Here is a 21,154-nt window from a genome sequence, read left to right as displayed (position 1 = left end):
CATTGTCAGAGTTCTTCAATCACTGCCACCAAGCTATAAAGGCTTCGTGATGAACTATAATATTCAAGGAACGAACAAGACGATTCCCGAGCTCTTCATAATGCTCAAGGCTGCGGAGGTTGAAATCAAGAAGGACCATCAAGTGTTGATGGTTAACAAGACCACTAGTTTCAAGAAAAAAGGGCAAAGGAAAGAAGGGGAACTTCAAGAAGAATAGCAAGCAAGTTGCTCCTCCTGGGAAGAAGCCCAACTCTAGACCTAAGCCAGAAACTGAGTGCTTCTACTGCAAAGGGACTGGTCACTAGAAGCGGAACTGCCCCAAGTATTTGGCGGATAAGAAGGATGGCAAAGTGAAAGGTATATTTGATATACATGTTATTGATGTGTACCTTATTAATGCTCGTAGTAGCTCCTGGTATTTGATACTGGTTTTGTTGCTCGTATTTGCAACTTGAAACAGGGGCTACAGATTAAACAAAGATTGGCTAAGGACGAGGTGACGATGCGCGTCGAAAATGGTTCCAAGGTCGATGCGATCGCCGTCGGCACGCTACCTCTACATCTACCTTCGGGATTAGTTTTAGATCTGAGTAATTGTTATTTGGTGCCAGCGTTGAGCATGAACATTATATCTGGATCTTGTTTGATGCGAGACAGTTATTCATTTAAATCATAGAATAATGGTTGTTCTATTTATATGAGTAATATATTTTATGGTCATTCACCCTTGATGAGTGGTCCATTTTTGTTGAATCTCGATCGTGGTGATACACATATTCATAATACAGATGCCAAAAGATGCAAAGTTAATAATGATAGTGCAACTTATTTGTGGCACTGTCGTTTAGGTCATATTGGTGTAAAGCGAATGAAGAAACTCCATGCAGATGGGCTTTTGGAATCACTTGATTATGAATCACTTGATGCTTGCAAACCATGCCTCATGGGCAAGATGACTAATACTCCGTTCTCCGGAACAATGGAGCGAGCCACTGACTTATTGAAAATAATACATACTGATGAATGCGGTCCGATGAGTGTTGGGGCTCGTCGTGGGTATAATTATTTTCTAACCTTCACACATGATTTGAGAAGATATGGGTATATCTACTTAATGAAACATAAGTCTGAAACATTTGAAAAGTTCAAAGAATTTCAGAGTGAAGTGGAAAATCATCGTAACAACAAAATAAAGTTTCTACGATCTGATCGTGGAGGTGAATATTTGAGTTACGAGTTTGGTCTTCATTTAAAACAATGTGGAATAGTTTCGCAACACACGCCACCTGGAACACCATAGAGTAATGGAGTGTCCGAACATCGTAATCGTACTTTATTAGTTATGGTGCGATCTATGATGTCTCTTACCAATTTACCACTATTGTTTTGGGGTTATGCATTAGAGACAGCTGCAATCGCGTTAAATAGGGCACCATCTAAATCTGTTGAGACGACACCGTATGAAGAAACCTAAGTTGTCATTTCTTAAAGTTTGGGGTTGCGATGCTTGTGTGAAAAAGCTTCGGCCTGATAATCTTGAACCCAAATCGGAAAAGTGTGTTTTCATAGGATACCCAAAAGAAACTATTGGGTACACCTTCTATCACAGATCCGAAGGCAAGATATTTGTTGCTAAGAATGGATCCTTTGTAGAGGAGTTTCTCTCGAAAGAATTGATTGGGAGGAAAGTAGAACTTGATGAGGTAATTATACTTTCTCTTGAATTGGAAAGTAGTTCATCACAAAAAACTGTTCCCGTGATGCCTACACCAATTAGTGAGGAAGCTAATGATGATGATCATGAAACTTCATATCAAGTTACTACAGAACCTCATAGGTCAACCAGAGTACGTTCCGCACCAGAGTGGTACGGTAATCCTGTTCTGGAAGTCATGTTACTAGACCATGACGAACCTACGAACTATGAGGAAGTGATGATCACTACAAAAAAATAGACATCCGTGATGATACGTGTTTGTCACAGTAGGTCATGTTTTATGTCATGCATGTACATCCATGACGATTTTATGACAAAATCAAGATAGTCATACCTGTGCTGTCGTAGAAGTGTTCCACGACATTACCAAAATTATCATCACGGAAGTGTCCACTTCCATGACGATAAATCGCGCGTCATGGAAGTGCTTTCGTCAAGGATGACTGACACGTGGCATCCACCGTAATAAGCTATCGGGTTCCAGTTTGGATCCGATCACCCGTTAACAGCCCCGACCAATGGGGATTATCCACGTGTAAAATTCTCATTTGCCGGATAATGCACGTGTCAGCTAATCATTGGGACAGATGTCATTCCTACATTGGAGGGAAGACGCCAATGATATGTTGACACGTGGCACAGCCAAACCGTGGACCATTTTAGGTAAAAAGGCCGGCCCAGCTAAAGGCCCACCGTGTTTTTTTAGGCACTCGTGAGCTGGCCCATTAACAGCCTGCCATGTTTTGGGTCAAATTCAGGCCCATACCAGATCAGGACCGTTCACAGCATGCCATGTTTTGGGCCAAATTATGGCCCATATCGGATCAGGCCCATTACGAGGCCACTATTCTTTTGGGTCCATTCTAAGACAGGTTTGTTTTTCAGCCTGTTAAATGTTCATTTACCAGTTCGGCCCGATAATACTTTCGGCCTGTTAGCGGCTCGTGGTGCATCTGGGACGTTGTCGGCCCGGTTTAACTTTAGGCCATTTAGCAGCCCATGCAGAAACTGGGCTATTTCTTGTCTGAAGTAACTTTAGGCCTCTTAACAGCCCGTAGTCTTCGTGGATAAATTTCAGCCCAACTGGCCTATCGGCCTATTAATGGCCCGTGTAATAGTTGGGCCTAATTACAGCCCGCTTTGAATCCGGCCTACTTATAGCCCATCTGGTAATGGCCCGTGAAACTTTTGGGCCTATGGCCCGCGTGGATACCGGCCTGCTTAAAGCCCATTATTTTATTGGGCCAAACATGCCCGAAATATATTTTGGCCTGTTAACTACTTGTCCTATTTGGGCAAAACATGGGTCGTAGGCAGTTTTGACCTATATTGGCCCGTGAATTTTTTGGCTCAACGCTAGCCCAATCTAGGTTTTAGCCTTTTAAAAGCCCATGGTATGCTCTGGCCCAGCTGGCCAGAACTTTAGGGCATGTTAAAGGCGGTAAACTACTATAGGTTTAGACCTGTTAATGGCCCAAGATGATTATAGGCCCACGTTTTGGCCCATATGAGTAGCGGGCCGGCCTGAAGACCAACAACACTGAGATTCACTGAACCTTCCGGCCTAAATTACAGCATACTAACTAAAGAATAAACCTAGACTATACAATAAAGAAATTACGGCATTACATCCACTGGGAAGCAAAGTTCGCTATCGGTGATAATAAAGCGCAACGTGACCGCGGATTACATACACTGGGCATCAAAGGTCACCACCAGTGCATAAACACGTCGAAAAAAGAATATACAAAACTGAGAGCACTTCAGAAGGCACTAGGCCTGGCCAGGATGGGCCCCACAAGCAGCCGAACAAGCTGATGAGACCTCAGTTGTGTCAACGATAGATGCTCCATCCCTAGCTATATGGCACCATAGTGCGCAAGGCAGTCCTCTGACATCTTCATTGCATCTTTTACTTCAAGTCGGAGCTGAGCTGAAGCAAGCCTTTCCTCTTTAAGTTGAGACTGAAGAAGTCAAACTGATTGAGGCAGCGACTGCACAGAGGTTGTCTCACACCTGCTGGTGAGTAGCTTCAACTCACTGTCTTCATCAAGACAGGACCTTGGGGTCATCTCGCTCTCCTCAAGATGGCTTGGCTCACTATCTTCCCTAAAGTTCTGCCTGGCATAAGAGATACGACACTGAAAGAGAAACAAGGAGACACGTAAGAGGTTTCACACTTATATAAGCAAATAAATGGATCTGTTCTGCATAAGGAACATGTTTTTACCACTACAATTAAAAACTGGTAGTTTTTGCAAACATCCAATCAGTTGTAAACAACAAAGTAAACAACAGTGGAGGAAATGATGCCTATCCAAATCTATACTAGAACAAAGTTTGAAGGCTTGAGAAGGATGAACTTACATTACATGTTAACACGGGCTAGACAAAGCCCTTCTACATGTTGATGGAAGGATAATTCAATAAATTCCCCAAAGAAAATTCTTTATAAGCGTTGCCATTATTCTACATTTTCAAAGAGTAAGTATAGATCAAATAATATTGGAAGAAACAGAGGATAATGAAGCTCAGGTGCAGACTGATGATACATAATCAAATAGAAATTAATTAAGTACAGGGTTACATGGCAAAAGGTACTGACAAGAGGAATGCACACATCAATGTGTTCAGTGGCATTGGCTTTATTCAACATTTTGGTAAGAGTAAATGTAGATATGATAATTTGGAGAAAGTGGAGGATAGGGCAGATAAGATGCAGAGTAATGCTAGACAATCAAGCATCTCACGATGCAAGTACAGTAATACCACCACCGTCCGTTATTACTTGTTGCTCAAATGGATGTATCTAGCACTATTAAGTTCTAAATACATCCAATTGATGAACAATTAATTCGATACAGAGGGAGTACATGACAACATGTACTTACACGAGCAATCCAAAACTTCATAAACATTGTGTTAGTTCTACATTTATCTAAGAGTAAATATAGATCTTATAATTTCAAGCAAAGGGATGATAAAGAAGCGAACATTTACACTGATGCTACATAATCAAACAGCAATGAGTGTAAGTATGCTGACAAAGGGCAAGAGGTACTGACAAGAGCAATGTAGAGCCCAGTATTGTTGTGAGATCCTATGATCCTTTGACCAAGGAGATTCATCTAAAATTAGTTTTCATACAAGAGAGAAGGTAAGGCACATGCAGAAATTTAGGGGTTCAAATTTTGAATTGATATCATAGACAGTACCTGATGCTAGGCTCTTAGAAGTTCTAATAGGGGTTTGTCCAGTGGAGTAGGGGTAAAGTGTGGTACAGTTGGGCATGTGTTTTCTGTGGCTCCTGATCTATCTGATTTAACAGGTATCACTACCTTTTCCAAATACCTAGTTTGTACTCCTTGAGGATCTTCACTCACCCTCTTCCTTTTGGACATCTATTACGAAAAAACAACATTTGACTGGAAAAATATAGTAGGAGGACACATGGAATAGGTACAGAAAATGGATAGGTATGGCATATACTCATATATGATGCTTAAACTAAGCAAATGGTGTAACAAAGTAGAAGTAATGCAAGAGGTCGGATGCAAAATATGTGCGACCAAGTCCGTTTCCTCCCTTTTGCGGTACACCAGACCCCTCCCGATGGACAAGACCCCGTTTCGGCTGTTCCATCCAAGTCGGTTGGCTCCCGATGAACAGGATGTTGTTTCTCCGTTCCGACCCAGCCGGTTGGATGCCGATGAATAGGACATTGTTGCTACCGTCTGTTGCCTCTCCATGTATGTATATGAGCCCTGGTCGTACGTATGCGCGAGTAGGTGTTCGAGGCCCTGCCCATACGTGCGTATGTGGCCGTACTTTTTGGCATCTAGTTGTATGTACGTGTACACGGTTTTGACTAGACTTCCTGAACTACTACATCGGGGGCTCTACTACTACACATGTCGCTCCTTGCTTGGCCACGGTTCACCGTTGCACAGAGACCGATCGACCAGTATGTACATACACATTCGTGACCAGACAGACAACCCTACGAACAGTTTTACCGGGTGGGTCCCAGCTTTCAGGGAAGATAAGGAGGCTGTCGTGGATTTGTCACAGCATATGTCCTAGTGTGAGGACTTGTCGTGAGGCAAGCGCAACTAGGTAGTAGCTTGAACGAGGTTAATTGGAATCGAGAGACGCGAGGGGTTAACACACGAACAAGATTTTAGACAGCTTTGGGCCCCGGGAAACATCATCTGGTAATAGCCTACATGTTGTTTGTGGCTAGGTCTTATTCCGTTATGCTCATGAGGGAGTCGCTGTATAAGCCGACTCTCCTCTCATTGTGTTTAGCCCTCGAGATTATTCAGCATGTCCCTCTTGGGGTGCCCTGCCCCTCCTTATATAAGTTGGAGGGGCCGGTTTACATATGGAGTCCTAGTAGGATTAGGACTAGTCTATCTTCTATTACAAGTCGGATACAAGTCCGGGTCTTCATTCCTTGTAAAGGAAATATTCATCATGCATTTCCTCTTAAGCCGGCCCACAATAATATGAGCCGGCCTTCTGGACCTTGGGCCTTGTCATCCATCTGACCCGTCGTCAGGGTCATCAGTGAGTCACCACGACCAGTAAGTCGCCAAGCTCTGGGCAGGTCACCCATCAGTCGCCAAGTCCGGCCAGGTCATATTTCTGGGCGGGTCATACCGTGGGGTATATCCCCGACATTAGCCCCCAGTTTAATTTGGATTTATCCATGTTAAACTAATCTTGCAACATAAACACAAGAACAAATTTGACAGGTTGTGCTCCGGGTTAAATATTCTTGTAAGCCGGCACATGATCATCCTTAAGTCCTTGTCATTTCTTTCTTCTAGAAAATCAGGGTCAATAGGCCAGGTTCATAATCAATTTGCTGACATTGGTTTCTCACAGAAAAATATTGTGAAGAATAATTCATTTGATTCAGCTCCCAATCCTTAACAAAAATATTGGACTCGAAATACTCATCTGATTTTCAGCCGGCTTGAATATGTAGAACTTGCCATTTTATCATTGCCAAAATATCCGGTTTGTAAATATTGATAGCACCAGGTCATAATTGTTGCTAACATCAAGTTTGAAAATGTACCTCCCTTATATGCATATCACTTGTAGCCCCCAAGTCCTAAGAAGGGAGCGTAGTAACAGCTTAAGACTTGCTTCAATATAAATGTCGCAACCTTGAAAAAATTCGGGTTGTTCATCTTAGTCACTAGTCATAAACTGAATATTCCATATATGTAGCCCCCAAGTATCGGGTTTCATGCTTGCAGAAACCTAGGACTTGTAATTGCCTTATGCTCATAAAAACTTCAACCAGTGTAGCCCCCAAGGGCCGGGTCATTTTATAATAATGAGCAGGGACTTAGTAGATATGATCATGTAGATTTGAGCAGTGATTAATAACACCAAATGATGTAGCTGCCAAGTTTCGGGTTACCTTTGACAGGAGCAATTAGTAGCCCCCAAGGGCCAGCTCATCTCAATGTGATGGGTCAGGTCTTCAATAAGTCAAGGTAAAAATGACCTTGCATTAGCCCCCAAGTGTCATGGTGCATGCTTGCAGCGACATGGGACTTCCATATTTGATATAATCATGATCTAAATAATGTAGCCCCCAAGTGACGGGTCGTAAGCCTGCAGCGACTCGGGACTATTCCTTCCGTTGCAGAATAAATCATATCCATTGATAAAGAAATAATAGCCATTGCACTGAAGCAATTTTGAAAACCTCAATCATAATACTGGTTATTGATAACCATAATAAAAATCCAGCCATGTTGGCTATTCAAGATTTGAATAATATAATCCGGTATGAAAACCTCAATCATTTAATATCATCATGAAAATCTAGCCAATTTTGGCTATTAAATATTTGAATACCTTATCAGTTGACAAGTAAATCCAGAGTTTAAATACCCGGCGGCTCTTGGCCGATGGTGACTTAATATGCATCCATTGCAATCCGGGATTTTTGTAACCCGGCGGCTTATAGCCTTTAACAATCAAGAACTGATAACATCAATTTGAAACATCAATTTTGATGATGGGCTTGAACTTAATCATTTATGTAAGCCATAACTCTGCATCTTCTACACAAAATTTAAACAACATATGCCCTGGCGACTTAACGTCAAAAACTAGGGCAAGTAACAACCCAATATAGTCTTATGTAATTACTGGAAAGACTAAGCAAGGCCATTCAAGCCTAAACATACTGGCGATTTGAAGTTCATAGCCAGGGCGGGTTATCAAACCTCGCATATTCATATAACTAGGAAAACATACCTGTAGGATTGATTTATACTGCTGGCTTACATTGCCATACCCAGTGAGGGTAACAATCCAATGATTTATAAGCGCATGATTCCAATAGTGGAATCCAAAATATACTGGCAACTTAATGTCCAAAGCCAGGGTGGTTTACCAAAACCAAAATATCCATACCATTATTGAAAGACATACCTGTAGATTAATACCATGGTGATGCCTTGATAATTATAATCCCGGGACAGTATCAACCCGGAGTCATGAAATTTTATCATTTTGATTGCTCAAGGCAAAATATCATGGCGACTTAAAGTCTGTTATTAGGGCGGGTTATCAAACCCAAAGATGCTCAATAATGAGCCATATAATCAAGGCTACATGGCATGTGAAATCAGTTCATACTGTCGGCTTACAACGCCATATGCAGCAAGGGTAACATCCCAAATACTTAAAGTGAAAATATCCAAGCACATAATCAAAGCACACTGGCGACTTATCGTCCAAAGCTAGGTCAGGTTATCCAAACTCCAGATATACTTAAATATGAGTCATGAGGATTAAGGCCACATGGCCTAAATCAATTTTAAACCACATACCAATATGGTACAAAGATATGAACCCAAACAATGATCAACACAAATAGCAAATCACGTGAAAACAAGGCCTTGATAGGCTGTCAAGCCTTAATATCAAGTGTTGTTCAAGGGCCGCACAACCACTGAGTTAATCCTTTATTCAAACCTGTAAGTCGGGCCTCACATGGCCAATCGTCGTTTTAACTTTGACAAGTTCAGGGTCTTTATAAGATTTACTATCAAGAGCACGGTGAGTCATTCCAGGATTACCTGGGCGGAGTGGCAGACATAAAAAGGCAGGATAACCCGGATTTTTGGTGAATACACCTGGTGTCCAAGCCTATTACAAGGGGCAAACAAAGCTCTATTTCATTAAACAAGAGGCCCCCAAATAATTTTTCAATCCAGGCGTATAAGCCAAACCAATTGGGTAGTCATAGTTATGCTCAATGAGTAGGAAGCCCCCAAGTAATTTGCAATAAAGGCATATAAGCCAGATCACTAGGGTAGTCATAGCTATGCTCAATGAGCAGGAAGCCATCAAGTATTTTTTAACAAATCATCAAGGTAGGTTACCTATGTTTGACCTGCACATTACATCAAGTTCTCTTTGGTAACTTTTAATTTTTCCTGAGAACTCGAACTAGCAAGAGACATATTCTTTTTGAACCAGAATTCTAAACTGGATATTGAGAGCTTCAAAGCTTTGGGAGAGACAGATTTCCCTTGAGCCGGATTTTAAACCGGAATTCCTAATTTTGAGCCAGAAATTTTCTGACGGCCTTTAAATTGTCACAAATAGGGCAGTAGCCTCCTGGGCCGGGTTATTTTCCCTCGAACGACCCAGAGTTCTTGAATTCACTGAAATCGGCCAATTCTGCCGAGTCATGTCATTGTAGCCCTGAGTCTCAAGACGACTCGAGGAGTTGGCTTGAGATTCTTCATATTTAACCATGATGTAAACCGGCATATAGTTGAATAGCAGATTGCTGAAATATGTTGAATCTCGGCGGGTTGTAATGACCCTGTCCATAGATCCATCCGGTGTAGGCAAGGATCATAGCTTGATGGTCTCCTTTGTAATGATGAATTCTACATAAGAAATTGCACAAACGAGAATAATTGTTCTCGAAGAAAATAAAAATGTATCAATAAAAATTGATTGGACAGCTAAGTCGGCCGCGGCGATCTAAGCCGGTGCGGATGGGCGAGTCAATCGCGGGCGCGTTAAGCCGCGCGGACGGGCGAGTCAACCGCGTCATGTTGATGTAAATTGGGCCACCGAAACGGCAGTTTGCAAATATATTCATCGAGCACCATGGCACGGTTAGATGCTAGCGCATGATAATGATGGCGCGAGCTATACATCCATGTTACGGCCATCACTCTTGCAGTGAACAATTGTCCTGCATAAACAATATTGGAGACCAAGGCAAAGATAAACTGCTCTTTGGAAAAAATAATATGTGCTAAAAGTAGAAAAGATAGCACCTGGTATTTTTTGTCGAATAGATAGAAGCGGTACGCAGATAAATCCACAGTTGAAATTATGGATAGCATTCAACAGCCCATCACTAAGTCAAATTGCCTGGCATCTTTGACGTGATTTTGGGAAGATTTTATCTCCTCATTACTTTAAGTAATAAAACAACAGTGCCCTGCCCATCTTTTCCTCCCCCTTTTTTATCCAGATAGGCAAACAGCCACAGCAGCTGAGGAGCATCAGCTGGCGAAGCGCAGGGGCCCTTGGGTCAGGTAGGCGCGATAGAGGTGAGTCGCAGCGGAGAGTCGCCGAGACCGCAGGAACAGAGGTAGCCGCGGGAACAAGGAGGCGTATAAGGTTTGACTGTGGTAACAGAGGTGTGGTCGGCTCACAACCGTAGCGACGGAACCGACGGCTTAGGTGATGACGCGACGGTAGAACCGGCTCAAGGAAAACGGCTCGGTAGGCCGCGGCGGTTCGTAGCTGGACCCACAGTGGAAGCAGAGGTGAGCTATGGCCGGGGTGACTCAATGGAGGAGGAAACAAGGTACCGGCGACTTCGTTGAACCGAGCGGCTTGTCTCGCGGCTTACAACAGAGGAGGCGACGGCGGGGCCGAGTCAAAGCCCGTAGCGAGGCGGGTTACCGCTGCTGCAGCATCGCGCGGTTGTAGCTTCAGACAGATGAGAGGCCGGCCCAGTGCAGTGAAGGTATAAGTTAAGGCCGCCGGCGGCGGCTTGACCCGATGGTAGAAGCAGCTGATCGAAGCCGTGGCTGCAGACGAGGCGCACCAGTGATTTGCAGCGATAGCGGCACGCGGTTGATGAGGCGCTGGCTCTCCTGCTGCTGTCTTGATGGCAACCGGCAACTCAGGCGAGGGCCGCGGCTCGGACGACAGCGGCTGTGATTCACGTCCCTGTCCTTCGGCAAATCGTGACCTTCCGATGTATCTTGTGTGGGACAGTAGAAACCAATTTTTGATCTCGTGGACTACTACTTGAAATAGTACTTTTCCTTCCATCTTTGCGTCAGGAAGTAGCAGCAAGTACGTATACTGATGCCTTTGATATTCGGATTTGCTATTTTACAGTCAGCTGTTTTTTAATTCATCGTCATTCAAATTTCTGTCCGTCCGTTCTGGCGCGGAGATTCACGTTCGTTTTCTTTTTTTCTTTGCGCTGGCGCTCTGTTCGCTCAGTTTGGTTTGCGGTTGTCGGGTTCGGTTTTCTTTATCTCAACCCGAAACCGCCCCGTCGCGGTACTATTGGTTTTTGTCCTGCTTGAATTTCCGAGTGGGTGTCGTCTCCCTTTTCATTTGGGTCGCTCTGTTTCGATAAGGCCGAGGGAGAGAGCTCGAGCGGCGAAGGAGAGAGGCGGAGGAGAGAGGCGATTCCGAGCTATTCCACCATTCGATTTTGATTTTGTCCTCCCTATTCTCTTTGCCCCCGGCTGCCGAGGTTGGTTCCCCTAATCCCCCCGCTGGCCCCAGGTGTTTTCGCTTGTGCTCTCGTCGTGTAGTTCCAAATCTAGCTGAGTTCTCGTCTTCGTGGATGTTCTGTTTGTTGTTCTTGGTGAATCCGCCCAATTTCGCCCGCCCCCTTTTGTGCTAGCCTGCGTTGTGTAGGAGCTTTTGTAGTTGCGGGTTCTAGGGTTTCCGTTTTCCTGTGTAGATGTGGATGTAGGCTTTTAGATTTGTTTTATTTTGTGATGTAGATGGTGGAGGTAGGCGTACTGGTTGTTGCAGCGGGTGATTTCCTGCTTTCTGCTAGCTTGGGGTGTCTGTTCCCTTGCCGTTAGGTGACAGTTGGGGATGATCTGGCCTGCTTTTTTGTAGTTGCAGGTGGCTGCTTATGATTTTCCCCTGGTAGATGAGGCATGTCTGAATGTGTTCCAGGAAGCTCTCTGAATTTGATGCTTCTATTACTGTGTAATTTTACCCCCGAGACATGTAATGTAGCTCAAAAGTACAGTGGATCATACCCCCAGAATTACAGTGTAACTACTGTGTAATAGGTTTGCAGAACCTCACTGTCCCACCTTTTGCAGTGTAATTCTGCCATTTTTACAGTGTAATTAACATGCTTTACAGTGTAATTCTCCCATATCTGTAATTACTGTGTCATTCTCCCAAATACTGTGTTATTTATTGTTCGATTACAGTGTAATTTGTGCTAGCAGTATTGTGTAATTTCCCCCCTAATTCCAGTGTATATTCCCAGATATGCAAGATTTTTCAATGTATTTATGCCCGGAATCACTGTGTAATTTGTCCTAGTATGTTCACAGGAATTTAGCCCAGTTACTCATGTACAGTGTATATGCAGATTTTTCAGTATATTATGCCTGGAATCACTGTGTAATTTGTCCTATTTATGTTCACAGTAATTTATCTCAATTACTCATGTAATTTACAGTGTATTCGCCGAGATTTACAGTGTTTTTATGCCCTGGAGTCACTGTGTATACTCCCAGATCACTGTGTAGTTTACTTTGTAAATTTAGCCCAACCACTCATGTAATTATAGTGTATTTCCCTAGAGTTTTACACTGTAATTTGTATGGTTACAATGCAATTTTTGTATGACTTACAATGCAATTCACCAGAGTTTTACATTGTATTTCCCTAGACTTACATTGTAAATTTGTATGTTTGAGGACTGTAATTTCAGTATGACTTACAATGTAATTCATCAGACTTTTACTGTCTTATCCCTAGAGTATTACACTGTAATTTGTGTGCTTGAGGACTGTAATTTCAGTATGACTTACAATGTAATTCATCAGACTTTTACACTGTATTTCCCTAGAGTATTACACTATAATTTGTGTGCTTGACTGCAATTAAAGTATGACTTACAATGTAATTCACCAGACTTTTACACTGTATTTTCTGTAGAGTATTACACTGTAATTTGTGTGCTTGAGGACTGTAATTACAGTATGACTTACTATGTATTTCTCCAAAGTCTTACAGTGTATTTCCCTAGAGTTTTTCACTGTAATCTGTGTGGTTGAGAACTGTAGTTAAAGTATGACATGCATGGCTTACAGTCTCATGTTTTGTCCACGCGTTTAATATTCAGTTGTCTGGTTTGTGGTTTTGTAGCTTCTAGATCTAGGTCTGGGGATTGTTGGTTATAGTGTTTGTGTTGGTTCTGCTCCATCTGCCTAATGATTTTTGCCTTTGTGAGTTTAGGTTTGGTTCAATGCAGAAAGTTTCTCACAAGGATGTACCACTAGACTCTTCTCTTGAGAGTGCAGATTCTCTGAATGATCTGTTTGTGCCTAATGATCTTGCAGATGATGGTTCTAATCCTATGTCTTTGGTATTTATTTCTTTTTCTTCCCTAGTTTTAATTAATTTGAATTATTTCTTTTCATTTTAAAATTTATGTGTATGTTCACTTCACTTATATTTCAGGAAATCTCTAGTGATGATGGAGGGCTTGACAATCTCAAGTAATTTCTTTTTCATTTATGTGTATGCTCACTGTAACTTTATTTGTTTCTTGGGAGGCGAGTTCAAGCAGAGATGTTTAATTGCTCTTTTGCTTCTACTTTTTGTTGTCAGGTGTGGTCCAGGGAAGCTGCTGGGAGGGATTGCGTGGGGTTCTCTTGCTCTTTTGGTTTAGTTGACAACCGGGTCTTCTTTTTTTTAAGTCCAACTCGTTTAGTGGGAACGAACAGTATCAGTGGTTTTGGGCAATACAGATGTCAACCGGACATTGGTTAGAAAATTTGAATGATATCCAATAGGAAATCAGTCAAATGTCAAATAGACAATCCCTTGATATTTTATGAGCGTGTACACGGTCACACACAGTGGCACGAGCGTGGCAGATGATTACGCGTTTGCGTTTTGTGTGATCGGCGATATTAGCGGTTTGACGGATAATGCGCGACCTCATACTGCCAGGTCCAAAGTTGATCACACTTTTGATTACAAACGTTAAAGGCGCTAGCTTTGTCCAAGAGTATTTCATGTCGGTTCTTCTTATCTTGGGCTGCAGCAAAGGCGAGCGGCTTGAGAAGCGGCTCAAGGCCGAAGCAAGGTGCGGCGACAGCGGCTCGCAGCAGATGCGGTTGGCTCAAGGCTAGAACGAGACACGGCGACGGCGGCGGGCGGTTCGGATGGCGGCTGACGGACCGGACCACGACAGCTCAACGGAAGCGGCTCAGGCGCAGAATCGAAAGCTCAAGTTCCACCCATCGTTTTCTGTATTGTTCTTACCGATCCAACTGAAAGTACAGGCCCAAGTGTTGAACTTAAAGTCTGGAACTGAACCCATCACTGGCCAAGGATTTCCAGCAACTGAATGCAAGTCCAACTCTCAAGGGGATAACTGCTGCGGTCATGGTGGAGGTGGATGGTGATGTGGAGCAAGGCCTGGGGCGGCTCTTTGGATTAGCGCGAGGCGCCGATGGCTCAAGCATGAGGCCGGGGCGGCTTGGCACAAGCGGTTCGACGGGCCGGCTCTGTGAGTTATCCGCCAGGTGGTTCAGATGATCGAGGCACAGACGCGGCTCGATGTTGACCCGTCGTCAACAAGGCAACTCACCAGTAGCTTAATTGCACGCTACGGGCAACTCGGCAACAAAGCAGAGTCCGAGCCATGGTCGATTGAGTCACGTCCGAGTATTTTCCATACCCTTCTTTCCTTTTCTTCTTTTTCCTTTCTCTTTGATCGTGGTCGGTGGACGCAGTAAACAAGAGGCCTCTGTGAAACGTGTAACTGCAGTACGGCCTTTGAATTTTGGTGACTTGAATATAGAGCTTATCACACCCGATCTACACGTGGTGTCTCGGCACGACGAACTTTCACAACGGTGCATACTTAGGGAGTACACTTGTACCTTGAAATTTAGTGAGAGATCATCTTATAATGCTACCGCCGAACTAAGCAAAATAAGATGCATAAAGGATAAACATCACATGCAATCAATACAAGTGATATGATATGGCCATCATCATCTTGTGCCTTTGATCTCCATCTCCAAAGCACCGTCATGATCACCATCGTCACCGTCTTGACACCTTGATCTCCATCGAAGAATAGTTTGTCGTCTCGCCAACTATTGCTTCTACGACTATTGCTACCGCTTAGTGATAAAGTAAAGCAATTACATGGTGATTGCATTTCATACAATAAAGCGACAACCATATGGCTCCTGCCAATTCCCGATAACTCTGTTACAAAACATGATCATCTCATACAATAAAATTTAGCATCATGTCTTGACCATATCACATCACAACATGCCCTGCAAAAACAACTTAGACGTCCTCTACTTTTGTTGTTGCAAGTTTTACGTGGCTGCTATGGGCTGAGCAAGAACCGTTCTTACCTACACATCAAAACCACAATGATTTTTCGTCAAGTGTGTTGTATTAACCTTCAACAAGGACCGGGCGTAGCCACACTCGATTCAACTAAAGTTGGAGAAACTGACACCCGCCAGCCACCTGTGTGCGAAGCACGTCGGTAGAACCAGTCTCGCCTAAGCGTACGCATAATGTCGGTCCGGGTCGCTTCATCCAACAATACTGTTGAATCAAAGTATCACATGCTGGTAAGCAGTATGACTATTATCGCCGACAACTCTTTGAGTTCTACTCGTGCATATAACATCTATGTATAGACCTGGCTCTGATACCACTGTAGGGGAATGCAGTAATTTCAAAAAAATCTTACGCACACGCAAGATCCATCTAGGTGATTGAAGGAGTCCTGGATTAGGGGGTGTCCGGATAGCCGGACTATACCTTCCGCCAGACTCCTGGACTATGAAGATACAAGATTGAAGACTTCGTCCCATGTCCGGAAAGGACTTTCCTTGGCGTGGAAGGCAAGCTTGGCGATACGGATATGTAGATCTCCTACCATTGTAACCAACTCTGTGTAACCCTAGCCCTCTCCGGTGTCTATATAAACCGGAGGGTTTTAGTCCGTAGGACAGAAAAACAATCATACCATAGGCTAGCTTCTAGGGTTTAGCCTCTTTGATCTCGTGGTAGATCTACTCTTGTACTACCCATATTATCAATATTAATCAAGCAGGAGTAGGGTTTTACCTCCATCGAGAGGGCCCGAACATGGGTAAAAACATCGTGTCCCTTGTCTCCTGTTACCATCCACCTAGACGCACAGTTCGGGACCCCCTACCCGAGATCTGCCGGTTTTGACACTGACATTGGTGCTTTCATTGAGAGTTCCTCTGTGTCGTCGCTTTTAGGCCCGATGGCTCCTCCGATCATCAACAGCGATGCGGTCCAGGGTGAGACTTTTCTCCCCGGACAGATCTTCGTATTCGGTGGCTTTGCACTACGGGCCAATTTGCTTGGCCATCTGGAGCAGATCGAAAGCTATGCCCCTGGCCATCAGGTCAGCTTTGGAAGCTTGAACTACACGGCTGATATCCGCGGAGACTTGATCTTTGACGGATTCAAGCCACAGCCGGGCGCGCTGCACTGTCGCGAAGGGCATGATCTAGCTCTGCTGCTGGACAGTGCCTTGGAGGCCGCACCCATGTCCGCTCCGACCCTTAGCTCGGAGCCAACTGCGCCAATCGAGGACGGGTGGTTGGACACCGCCTCGGGGGCTGCAATCTCTATGGTGATCGAGCCGAACACCATCCCTATTCTCTGCGAGGCTCGTGGCTCCAAGGTGCCGGACTCCTCTCCGGACTCCGAGCCCCCCGCGCCCTTGCCAATCGAATCCGATTGGTCGCCGGTCATGGAATTCACCGCCGTGGATATCTTTTAGCACTCGCCCTTTGGCGATATTCTGAACTCACTAAAATCTCTCTCTTTATCAGGAGAGTCCTGGCGGGACTATGGTCAGCAAGGTTGGGATGCCGATGACGAAGAAATTCAAAACCCACCCACCACCCACTTCGTAGCCACTGTCGATGATTTAACCGATAGGCTCGACTTCGACTCTGAAGACATCGACGGTATGGACGACGATGTAGGAGACGAACAGGAACCAGCGCCTATAGGGCACTGGAAAGCCACCTTGTCGTATGATATATACATGGTGGACACCCCAAAAGAAGGCAATGGCGATGGAACAGCGGAGGATGACCCCTCCAAGAAGCAGCCTAAACGCCGGCGTCAGCGGCGCCGCTCTAAATCCCGCCAAAGCAAAAATGGTGATTCTGGCACGGGAGATAATAACACCCCGGACAGTGCCGAAGACAACCCCCTCCAGCAGGATTCTGCACAGGAGGACGGAGAAGCCAGCCCTCACGAGAGAGCGGCAGACAAAGAGATGGAGGACGATAAATACATGCCTCCCTCCGGAGACGAGGCAAGCCTCCACGACGACGAATTTGTCGTGCTAGAGGATCCCGTCGAACAAGAGCGTTTCAAACGCAGGCTTATGGCCACGGCGAGCCGCCTCAAGAAAAAACAGCAACAGCTTAGAGTTGATCAAGACTTGCTAGCCGACGGATGGTGTGAAGTCCTGGCGGCCGAAGAGTACGAACTCGAACGCCCCTCCAAGAGCTACCCAAAGCGTAGGCTGCTACCCAGATTAGAGGAGGAAGCACCTAAACCTACATCACCAGTGCATGACGTAGCCGTGACAGAGAGGCCTCACGGCCCTCCGTTCAAGCCGCACCCCGGCATCACTCAAAAAACACCAAGGCACGGGGAAACGCGCTAGACCTGCGTGATATGTTGGAGGACAAGGCAAGGCAAACAAGATCGATCTATGGATCGCGTGGGCGCCCCACGGCACGAGACGGTAATCGTCACGCCGGATACAGTAAATCCGGCCGGGCCGAACACAGTAGACAAAGCTCGTTCGAGCTGCGTCATGATATAGCCCAATACAGAGGCGTCGCACACCCACTATGCTTCACAGATGAAGTAATGGATCATTAAATCCCCGAGGGTTTCAAACCCGTGAACATCGAATCATACGATGGCACAACAGATCCTGCGGTATGGATCGAGGACTATCTCCTTCATATCCACATGGCCCGTGGTGATGACCTACACGCCATCAAATACCTCCCACTCAAGCTTAAAGGACCAGCTCGGCATTGGCTTAACAGCTTGCCAGCAGAATCAATTGGTTGTTGGGAGGACCTGGAAGCCGCATTCCTCGACAATTTCTAGGGCACTTATGTGCGACACCAGACGCCGATGACCTATGCCACATAATTCAGCAGCCAGAGGAATCGGCCAGACAATTCTGGACACGGTTCCTAACCAAGAAAAATCAAATCATCGACTGTCCAGATGCAGAGGCCCTAGCATCCTTCAAGCATAACATCCGCGACGAGTGGCTTGCACGGCACCTAGGACAGGAAAAGCCGAAATCTATGGCAGCCCTCACGACACTTATGACCCTCTTTTGCGCGGGAGAAGACAGCTGGCTAGCTTGCAGCAATAACATGATCAAGAGCCCTGGTAATTCGGATACCAAGGACAACAGTGGCAGGTCGCGTCCAAACAAGCAAAAGCGCCGCATTAACGGCGACAATGCTGAGGATACAGCAGTTAATGCCGGATTCATAGGCTCTAAACCCGGTCAGCGGAAAAAGCCATTCAAAAGAAATACTCCGGGCCCGTCCAGTTTGGACCGAATACTCGACCGCTCATGCCAGATACATGGCACCCCCGAAAAACCAGCCAATCACACCAACAGGGATTGTTGGGTGTTCAAGCAGGCAGGCAAGTTAAATGCAAAAAGCAGAGACAAGGGGTTGCATAGCGACGACGAGGAAGAGCCCCGACCGTCGGACAATAGTGGTCAGAAGGGCTTCCCCCGACAAGTGCGGACGGTGAACATGATATACGCAACCCACATCCCCAAGAGGGAGCGGAAGCGTGCGCTAAGGGACGTATACGCGATGGATCCAGTCGTCCCAAAGTTCAACCCATGGTCCTCCTGCCTGATCACTTTTGATCAAAGGGACCACCCCACTAGCATCCATCATGGTGGATTCGCCGCGTTGGTTCTAGACCCTATTATTGACGTATTTCACCTCACTAGAGTCCTTATGGACGGCGCCAGCAGCCTGAACCTGCTTTACCAGGATACAGTGCGAAAAATGGGCATCGATCCCTTGAGGATTAAACCCACTAAAACGACCTTTAAAGGCATCATACCAGGTGTAGAGGCCAACTGTACAGGCTCAATTACAGTTGAAGTGGTCTTCGGATCTCCGGATAATTTCCGAAGCGAAGAGTTAATCTTCGACATAGTCCCGTTCCGAAGTGGCTATCACGCACTGCTCGGGCGAACCGCATTCGCAAAGTTCAATGCAGTGCTGCACTACGCATACCTCAAGCTCAAGATGCCAGGCCCTCAAGGAGTCATTACAGTCAATGGAAACACCGAACGCTCTCTCCGAACGGAGGAGCATACGGCGGCTCTCGCAGCGGAAGTACAAAGCAGCCTCTCAAGGCAATTCTCCAGTCCGGCCATTAAAAGTCCGGACAACGTCAAGCGCGCCCGGAGTAACCTACAACAAGACCGCCTAGCACGTTCCGAGCAAGCGTAGCAATGCGGCCCCAACCCCAGCCCTCACGAACTTGCGAAACCAGTGTTGCGCGTACATAACTACGCTCTGGAAATACCATGGGCAAAGGGGGAGGGGCACCATCACGGCACACCCGAAACACGGCTTAAACCGCACTAGGGGCTGCCGACTTCTTCATTTTCTCTTACTTTCAGGACTTCATTCTTCGAAAGGTCTGTCCGGCAGTACAATTGCCGCACAAACGATACAACAACCAGGGAAGAAGAAAGCTACGCCAAATTCTCAGGTGGTCTCTATAACGAGCAACATACCTGTCTTACATATCATCTCACAGCTCGCCCCTGGAGGGGGACATGTCAAATAGTCCCATCCCTTGCTTATCACACTATTTGTATCGTTCTGCTTTTACAGCAGCACTTCAAAATAAACAATGCTTAACTTCATCTTATTACTGCATTCTCTATTCATTTCTTTTTTAATATATATGTTCACTTATGACATTTAGCACCCATACACTTTGGTACGGCCAATACGCCAGGGGCTCAAGCACCCCATAACATGGTGTGAAAATCCCGAACACTTTCACAAGTGCGGCCCTCCGATCTTATAGCATTATATGCATCAGCTCTGAATCATGTCTTTGGTCAATAGTTGGGTTTGCCCGGCTCCCATGCTTTGGTACCTTACGTTCCACTATTGTTACGACCGGTTTTCCAATAAAGATATTTATTGATAAACCAGTCTTTAGAGTCCAGTATGAGAGAAATCCTCCTCACTGGTAGACAATTTCTTGATACAATAAGCCAGTAGCATAAAATATATTACAGGGTTGAACTGCGGTCGCTCAACCAAATTATTACAAGCATGCCAATAATCATATATAATGGCGGACAGGACACAGTGGTGTGGAGACATACTACTGACTCATGGATAGGTTGGTGGTGGAAAAGCACAGCGGGGAGGGAAATACAAGACTCTAAGGATATCATTTCATCGAACGTCGAGGTGAGGCTCGATAAATTTATTTGGTAGCGGAAGCGGTTATAAAACAGTGGCCAAATCCAGGGTCGCACGAGACTGACTGGGACTCCTCTAAGTGTCGGACTCGCTATCGAACTCTTCATCCATGAGATCGCCTTCGTCAGCATCTGGCCAAATCAACAAGCCAGTGAGTACTTTAAAAGTACTCGCAAGACAGTTCGGACGTAAGATATAACAAATGCATGCATTGATGCAACATGATTAATTCCATAATGCACAATAAACAAAATTGGCATAACGGGTAAGTAAAAGGGAAAATGGCGGTAGTCCGCCTGAAATTCCACAGACATAAATAGGGACCGATCGAGCGTCTGAAGCGGCGCCTCGAAAGGTGAACAAATACAAATAAGGAAATGATGCCACAGTCGGGCATCTTAGCGACACCACATAAAGGGCTTTTAAAAGAAAGGCCACAGTCGGACGTCTAAGCGACATCACATAAAGGGCTTTAAAAGAAATGCCACAGTCGGACGTCTGAGCGACATCACATAAAGGGCTTTAAAAGAAATGCCACAGTCGGACGTCTGAGCGACATCACATAAAGGGCTTTAAAAGAAATGCCACAGTCGGACGTCTG

The 21,154-nt window shown here is 45.2% G+C and overlaps 1 long non-coding RNA gene across 1 annotated transcript; it reads left to right on the top strand.

Moving 5' to 3' along the window:
* The first annotated feature begins 11,339 nt into the window (after positions 1-11,339).
* On the top strand, positions 11,340-13,834 carry LOC123116554 (uncharacterized). Its single transcript, XR_006457115.1, has 4 exons — positions 11,340-11,498; positions 13,238-13,367; positions 13,463-13,500; positions 13,613-13,834. It is a non-coding gene; the product is annotated as an uncharacterized lncRNA (long non-coding RNA).
* Positions 13,835-21,154: the final 7,320 nt, after the last annotated feature.

This window comes from Triticum aestivum, chromosome 5B, assembly GCF_018294505.1.
Source record: "Triticum aestivum cultivar Chinese Spring chromosome 5B, IWGSC CS RefSeq v2.1, whole genome shotgun sequence".
Taxonomy (NCBI): domain Eukaryota; kingdom Viridiplantae; phylum Streptophyta; class Magnoliopsida; order Poales; family Poaceae; genus Triticum; species Triticum aestivum.
The sequence above is the reverse complement of the archived record's forward strand: the minus strand, read 5'-3'. Positions and strand labels throughout refer to the sequence as shown.